The following is a 6923-nucleotide window of genomic DNA, read 5'->3' on the forward strand; positions in this document are numbered from 1 at the left end:
CAAAAACAAATTTAAAAGGAAAAACATCCATTTCAAGCACTTGTTTATTTTCTTATTTGCCAGGCTAAAATCGTCTTCTTTCATCTCTGATTTTGTTGGGGGCTGAGGGAAGAGGTTGTTTGTTTGGTTTTTTTTTCCCCCTTTTTCCAAATCTGGAAGGTCTCTGTTTAAATGTGAGCCATACAAAGGCTGCATTTCTGAGTCCCGCCCTCCTCCAGCGAGCTGTGGGCCAAGAGCTCCCCACAGTGGGGGCACACGACAGCAGACAGAAGGGAGACCGGTGCCCCTGCAGTGTTTTATCTGGGTTTATTTCAGGGGCCCTATTGGATCACTGAAATTATGGGTCTTCTCTGGATTTTTTGTATCTTTTTTCTAGCATGCGTCCTACTATAGAGTTTTTATTCTATCTCCTCAGCTGCATGAGAAACTCGAGGAAAAGTGTCCTATAGCTGTTTTTGCAATCCAAGTGCAATTGTGGGCTTGCAATTGTCATGTTGGAGTAAGCTCTATGTCACAGACTGTGATTACTTCCTCCGCTTCTTTATTAACTTGTATTAATTTCTAATCACACAAGTAGAAGGAAGTTGTATTTAAGCAAGATATGTGTTCCTAAAGAATTTCAAGCACAATTCAAACTTTGCTTGGTTTTAGATGGATCTTGACAAAAGACAGCATGGGTGGGCTCATGCACCAGGTGGCTGCTGGTTTTGGTCGCCCTACTGCCGCCTCGCTGCCCCTTTGCACTCCCTAGAATACGCCAGGCACACCCTGCCTCAGCCCCCTGCTGCTGTGCTTTGTGGCTTTCTCAGCAATGCTCCTTGTCCAGATAGCCCTTGGCTCAGGCCATCACTCCCGCAGGTCTTCATTCAGTTGTCACCTGCCCAGTGAGGTAACTGCCCGCCCCCCACCCCCACACACACAGATGCACTGTCTCAGCCCCTTTTCCTGCTTTATTTTCCTGCTAGCCAGGATCCCACTTAGCATTCCGTCTCAGCTGACTGATTTCCTGCTTATGCCCCACTTCCCTACCCACCCTTCCCTCCTCTAGCATGTAAGATCCAGGGGCCAGGCAGGATTTCTGTGTGTCGTGTTCGCAGCTGTGTCCCCAGAGCCTGGAACAGTGCGTGAGAGTGGAGAACACTCTGTAAATATTTGTTGCCTGAAGAGTGAATAGTATAAACCTGGTTCACAACTGTTTATTCCCCACAGCTTCAAACTATGCAATTCTTGAGGAACTTTTAATTTGGAATAAGTGTGTTATTTTAAAAATTTCAGTGAAACAGTCAGACATTATTATTTTGTTTTGTTATTTAAAATTAGAGTAATTTATATTTGCACAAAATGTAACCACATGAATATATTCTCCTTTCAAGAAAATTAAATTATTGCAATTTTCAGCTAAAGTTCTCTTCACTAGCATATCTATGGGATATAGTTTTAAAAGAGAGCAGGTACAGGCTGGAGGTGGGTTATCTTCAAGGAGACCAATAAAATGTGCAGCAGGACGCCCCTGAGCCAGCTCAGCGAACTGCTTTCAGCGTTTATTCAAAAATAACTAAGGGAGTAAGTTCTACATCTTCTCTCTTTCTTCTTAAGAGAAATGCTCATCAGAACAATTGTGTTGGTTACAGTGGATGTAAGAGATCTGTTATTACACGTACTAATGCTGCAGATCTTTCTAGCTCTCCTGTGCTCTGAACTCTAGGGCAACACGGCTTCCCTCTGTGTACAAAACAGTGAGAGGAATCACTTTGATGTGGCAAGTTCGGTTACGAATGCAAGACGCTCCAGCGTCTGGCTCCTCTGCAGGGCCGGCGCTTGTTTGACGCGCAGCGTGCGCGTGGAGCTGGTGCCACCGTGTGTTTGCTCGGGGACCACAGGGCCACAGGCGGAGACCCAGGGACGCAGGAGGAGCTCATTACATTACGTCTGTGAGGGACATTTCTTCTCGCCCTTTGGCAACTTATTTCAGTCATACCCAATAAATTCCCAGATCTGATTTTTCTGTTCTTAGTGACATTCCGAAAGAGTAACAGATATGTAGTAAAGTGCACTGTGATCTTTTTTCTTTCAAAACATCTGAAAACCTATCATTGATCCATGCAACTCAGTGAGGTATTGTGAGAGTCGTTAGTTAACTACTACAAATCAGAGACGCACTTTTCAGTCCATGATAGTGGCACGAGTATAGATTTTAGAGCGGAAGAAATGGTTCTTCCCATTTACTGACTGTGTGACCTTAGGCAGTGAATTAGCCTCTCTGAGCCCGGTCTCCTGATGTGTGAAAACGGGGATAATAGCAGTACTTCTGGGGTGGCGCACACAGCCGCGTTTCGGACCAGTCAGCCCCTCCAGCCCGTCGTCCAGTCTGTCGGGCCCCCGGCCGCGCCGCCCCTCGGCGCCCTGCAGCCCCGCCGCCGGCCATGCGCCGGAGAGGACCCGATCCTGCGCGGGGCGCGCCGCCGGCCTGGCTCCGCTGCACACACGGCTCTCCTGCTCTCTTTCTGAAATTCTTTTGAGAATATGAAGAAATTAAAAATGACGATTGTGTGGAAGGTTACAATAGGAGAGGCCGCGGGAAGCACGGAGAAAGCCCAGCCAAGAGAAGCAGACGACAAGCCGAAGAAGTCCCCGCGCAGGAGAGCCAGCCCCCAGCCCAGGCTCCCAGGAAGCAGCCTCGCTCCTCTTTCTCGTCTGCCGTAATAACCCGAGATTTCAGGGAAGCGGGGACGGAGCGCGACCCCGTGCAGCAACAGCTGGACTCTGAGAACTCAGAGCCCTGTCCTCCAAGCTCTCACGTTAGTAGGGGCAGGCTCGTCAAACCGTCAACCACCGTCAGAACGGTGTCAAAAGGCGCTGCAGCCGCAGGTACAAGGGAGCAGGTCATCAATGAACCCACGTGCGTGCCCTGGGAGCAGGTCATCCGTGAACCCATGTGTGTGCACTGTGTGCCTAAGTGTGGGGCATTGTTCTAAACACCAGCAAAGAAAATATACAAAGATACCTGGTCTCGTGGAGCTTAAATTCCATGACAAGAGATGAACGATAAATAAAACAAGGAAACAAGTAAATGCTATCACGTTAGAAGATGACAGATACTGTGGGGGAAAGTGGGGCAGTGTTGGGGGTTTGAAAGTGCCCGGAGGAAAGGGAGCAAGCCACAGGGTCAGCGGGCAGGCTTCGAGAGCAGGTGAGGTCTGAGCAGACTTGAAGAAGCAGAGGCATCCACTCTGAAGCTCTCTGGGCATAGAGCTCAAGGGAGGGAACCCTGGAACAGAGGCCCTGAGCAGGTGTGCCTGTGTGTGTGAGAACTGTAGGGCCCGGGGGCCTGGAGTGAAAGAGGAGAAGTCTGAGACAACGGCAGGGCCTGTGCAACCAGGGCCTGTGCGACGTGTCAAGTCCTGCGGGCCGTTGCCAGCCTTTGGCTTTTACTCTGAGAAAACGGGAGTCATTGGAGGGTTTGGAGCCAGGAGTGATGTGATCTGACATGTTTGATCTGATACGTGTTGAGAAAAAGTACCTGTGCGGACAAGGCAGCAACATGGATCCAAAGGTTACTGCAGTAACAGGATGGTGACTGAACATTGTGGCGGTAGAGAGGGAGAAGTGGTTGGGTTCTGGATACCTTTTGGAGTGGAGTCAGCAGACTTCCCTGACAGACTGCATGTGGTGGGTGAGCGAGAGAGGAGAGGCCAGGATGACTCCACATATTTGGGCGACAAGCAGGATGAAGTTGCTATCAACCAACATGGGTGAGATGAAGGAAGAGCAGGTTTGGGGAGCATCAGGGGTTCTGATTCGGGCAGGTTATGTTTGAGGCTTTAGACTTCTGAGTGGAGCTGTTGAGCACGCATTGGAAGTAAGAATCTGGAGAAACAGTTCTCCATATTAATTTCATAAAGATTTGGGGGTGAATTTTTAATCAATAGATTCATTAATGCTTAAAAACATACAGATCATAATGGTGTCTATCAGTTTTATCCCAACAAATGCCAAGAATAATTTTCTAAAATCGTATTCCAAGTAGAGGAACTCATTAAATTATGATAGGATTTGTTCTAAAAGTTTATTTGTAGGTTTGTGTTTTTTTGTAACTCATTATATATTTTCGCAGAGAAATAATTTTATGACTCACAGTTAAAGTCTTGGGCCAAGTCTCAAAAGTGTATCTAATCTGTACAGGTAACAGTGTATTTGCAACAAACAAAGAAACAAACAATAGCAGCACTGCTGAGGTGCTAGTAATTAAACACACGAAAGTTAAAGATATAGGAGCTCTGGTGCTTCCCCGTGTGCAATTTGTGTGTTGAAATTGAATTTATCAACCAAACCATCTCCCCCGACAATGACAAATGCCTGGACATTTGGCTGAGGAAGGGGGGTCCAAGAATCTTGCTTCCTGGAAGCAGAGCAGACAAGGGGAAGAGGCAGGTTTGTAGGCAAAGACCCTGGGGACTCACCTGCAAAGAGCGCCCACAGACTGCAGCCCACCGTTAGAGCACTGGGGAATGTACATTTTTATTGAGGCAGGATAAAGAAAAGGAATTTTTAGAATAAGAGGAGAGGATGGGCTCAGAAGGGGTCACTTGGGCCAGCCCAGGGGTGGGGGGCACAAAGTGTCGGAAGGGGCCCAGGAGAGGAGGAGAGAGGCGGCTTGGAAGGCGGAGAGGAAGCAGGAGATGGGTTGAAGGCGTGAAGACAGCCTTTGCTTAGGTGCTGGTAGCAGCTGCTGTGGTATCAAGAATATTTTCATGGCTTGGGTTATGCTCTCAGGTCTAGTTTGAAAAACTACACTTTTCAGTCTTTCCTCATTTGGTCCAAGCTCTCCATTCTTGGCTCATCCAAGCGGGCTTCCCCACGTAAATTCCCCTCGCTCAATCCCTACCTCAATCTTACGGTAGGAAGGGAAGGGGGTGGGAGAAAGTGGGGTATTTGTGTCACCCTTTTATTGTCTCCATTCTCCCTCCTCTTCCCCATTTCCTGTGAGGGTGGTCACCATGCACTTACACAAGTCCCCAGTCAAAGGTCTTTGGGAACATTGAACCCTTGAATGCCGTGGGACTGTCACAGCTATCTTTCTCTTTCTCATTCTTTCTGTATTGGTGCTTAAATAAAATTAGGTTTAATATTTGTGTCCTCTCGTAGATCACTGATTCCATGAGGGCAGGCATTATCCTGACCGGGTCCAGAACACACTACCCCAACATATGGCGTGTTGGTATATTGAATATTTTAAGCTGAAGGAGTTTGAGAAATAGCAGGTACAGTCACTCTCTGACTTCTCCCTACTCTCCTGAAGCAGGTCTTAAGACCCTGTGGTGGAGGAAAACATTTTCCTCAACCTTCTTAGTGTCCCCGGCTGGGTCTGAAAATTAAACTGACAAAGACAGATTAACAGGAGAAAAGCACACGGATTTATTTAATGTAAGTTTTAGGTGACACAGGAGTCTTCATAAGAAAATGAAGACCCCACAGAAGCAGACCTGTGTCCTTTTCTGCTGGGTTTGGTGAAGAGCGGACTGCTGTGGAGGAGTGGGATGGGTTAAGGAGGGTGAGGGAAGTGTCACACACTGGGGGAGACCGAGCAAGGCCTGTTTCTTCAGAGTCCTCCCGCCTCCCTCCTTTCCCCTGGTTCAGCGAGGCCACCTCTCCCATGGGGGTTTATGATCTGTTTCAGGGCAGAAGGACCAGAGAGAGAGGAGGCCGGAGTGACCTTCCTGCTCCTGCCATTTTCAGCTTAAAATAGTCACATACCAAGGTGCCATATTTGGGGTAGCACGTCCTGAACCCGATCACCCTCACGTGAGAGGTGTCCTCCCTATACCAGGAGGAAAGGGCATCCTTATCTCTGGAGAGGAGGGATGCCTGCCGAGGGGAATCTGAACGAAGGCCTTGCTAAGTTTTCTGCAGCTTACTACGCTCAACTCATACCCTTTGTGCCACCATGTTTTCCCACAACTTTCTACCCTTCATCAAACCCAGTGTAAAAACACTCAGGTTTAGCCACTTTTGTGGGTCTTCATTTCCTCAGGAAGGCTCTTATGTCGTGTAAAACTTACGTGAAATAAATGTGTATGCTTTCCTCCTGTTGCTCTGTCTTTGCTGGTCTGATTTACAACGCCCCAGGTGGAGAAGCTAAGATGGGGCAGGGAGAGACTTTTTCTCCCCTACATTCCCTGGCTCACGGTTGTGTCCTGGGTGTGTAGGCACAGTGCCTTGTGCAGAGTAGCTGCCCAGGAAATAATAAATGAGTGTGTGAACAAGGGAGAATGAGGAGGAGGCTATAGACTTTTTGTCTAGATCCCTTCGAAAAACTTCTGGGCACTTTCAATGGTTTTAGAGGTTGATGGCACTGGGTGGATATTAAGTGTAAATTCACTTAAAAATGTAAGGCTTTCCTGATTCCTCATAAAGGCCCCGGTAACGGTCCTCAAACTTAACCCGTCATCCCAGAGCTGTGGTGGACTGGAAGTCATGGTCACGATATTCTAAAACTCCTCTATTTCCCCACCTCTCGAATCTGGTCTTGCTTCAACCAATGACCAATAAACTGTGGCAGAAGTGATGCTGAGTTGGTCCTGGGAACCTAGGCCTTATGAGGCCGGTAGCTTCTACTTTTACTCTCTTGGAAGGCTGCAGCCTGAGTAGAAGGAAGCTCAGGCTAGACAATGAGACGATGCTTGGCCTCCTGCCTGGGTGGCACTTAGACCCAAGAGACTAAATAAGGATTGAGGATAGACATGGGTAGAGGGCGAAGGCCAGTTCACCCACTGACGACAGAGAAAATGCAAGATATTTGGGAACAGATGCAGGTAGACTGGTGGATGGGGTAGTGGGGTGAAATGAAAGATCTCTTCCAATTGCTATTTTTTATTAAGCAAGCAGTAAGAGTTGGCAGGGGCCAGGCAGGGAGATCCTGTTGG

Source organism: Equus caballus, chromosome 8 (assembly GCF_041296265.1).
Source record: "Equus caballus isolate H_3958 breed thoroughbred chromosome 8, TB-T2T, whole genome shotgun sequence".
Lineage (NCBI taxonomy): Eukaryota > Metazoa > Chordata > Mammalia > Perissodactyla > Equidae > Equus > Equus caballus.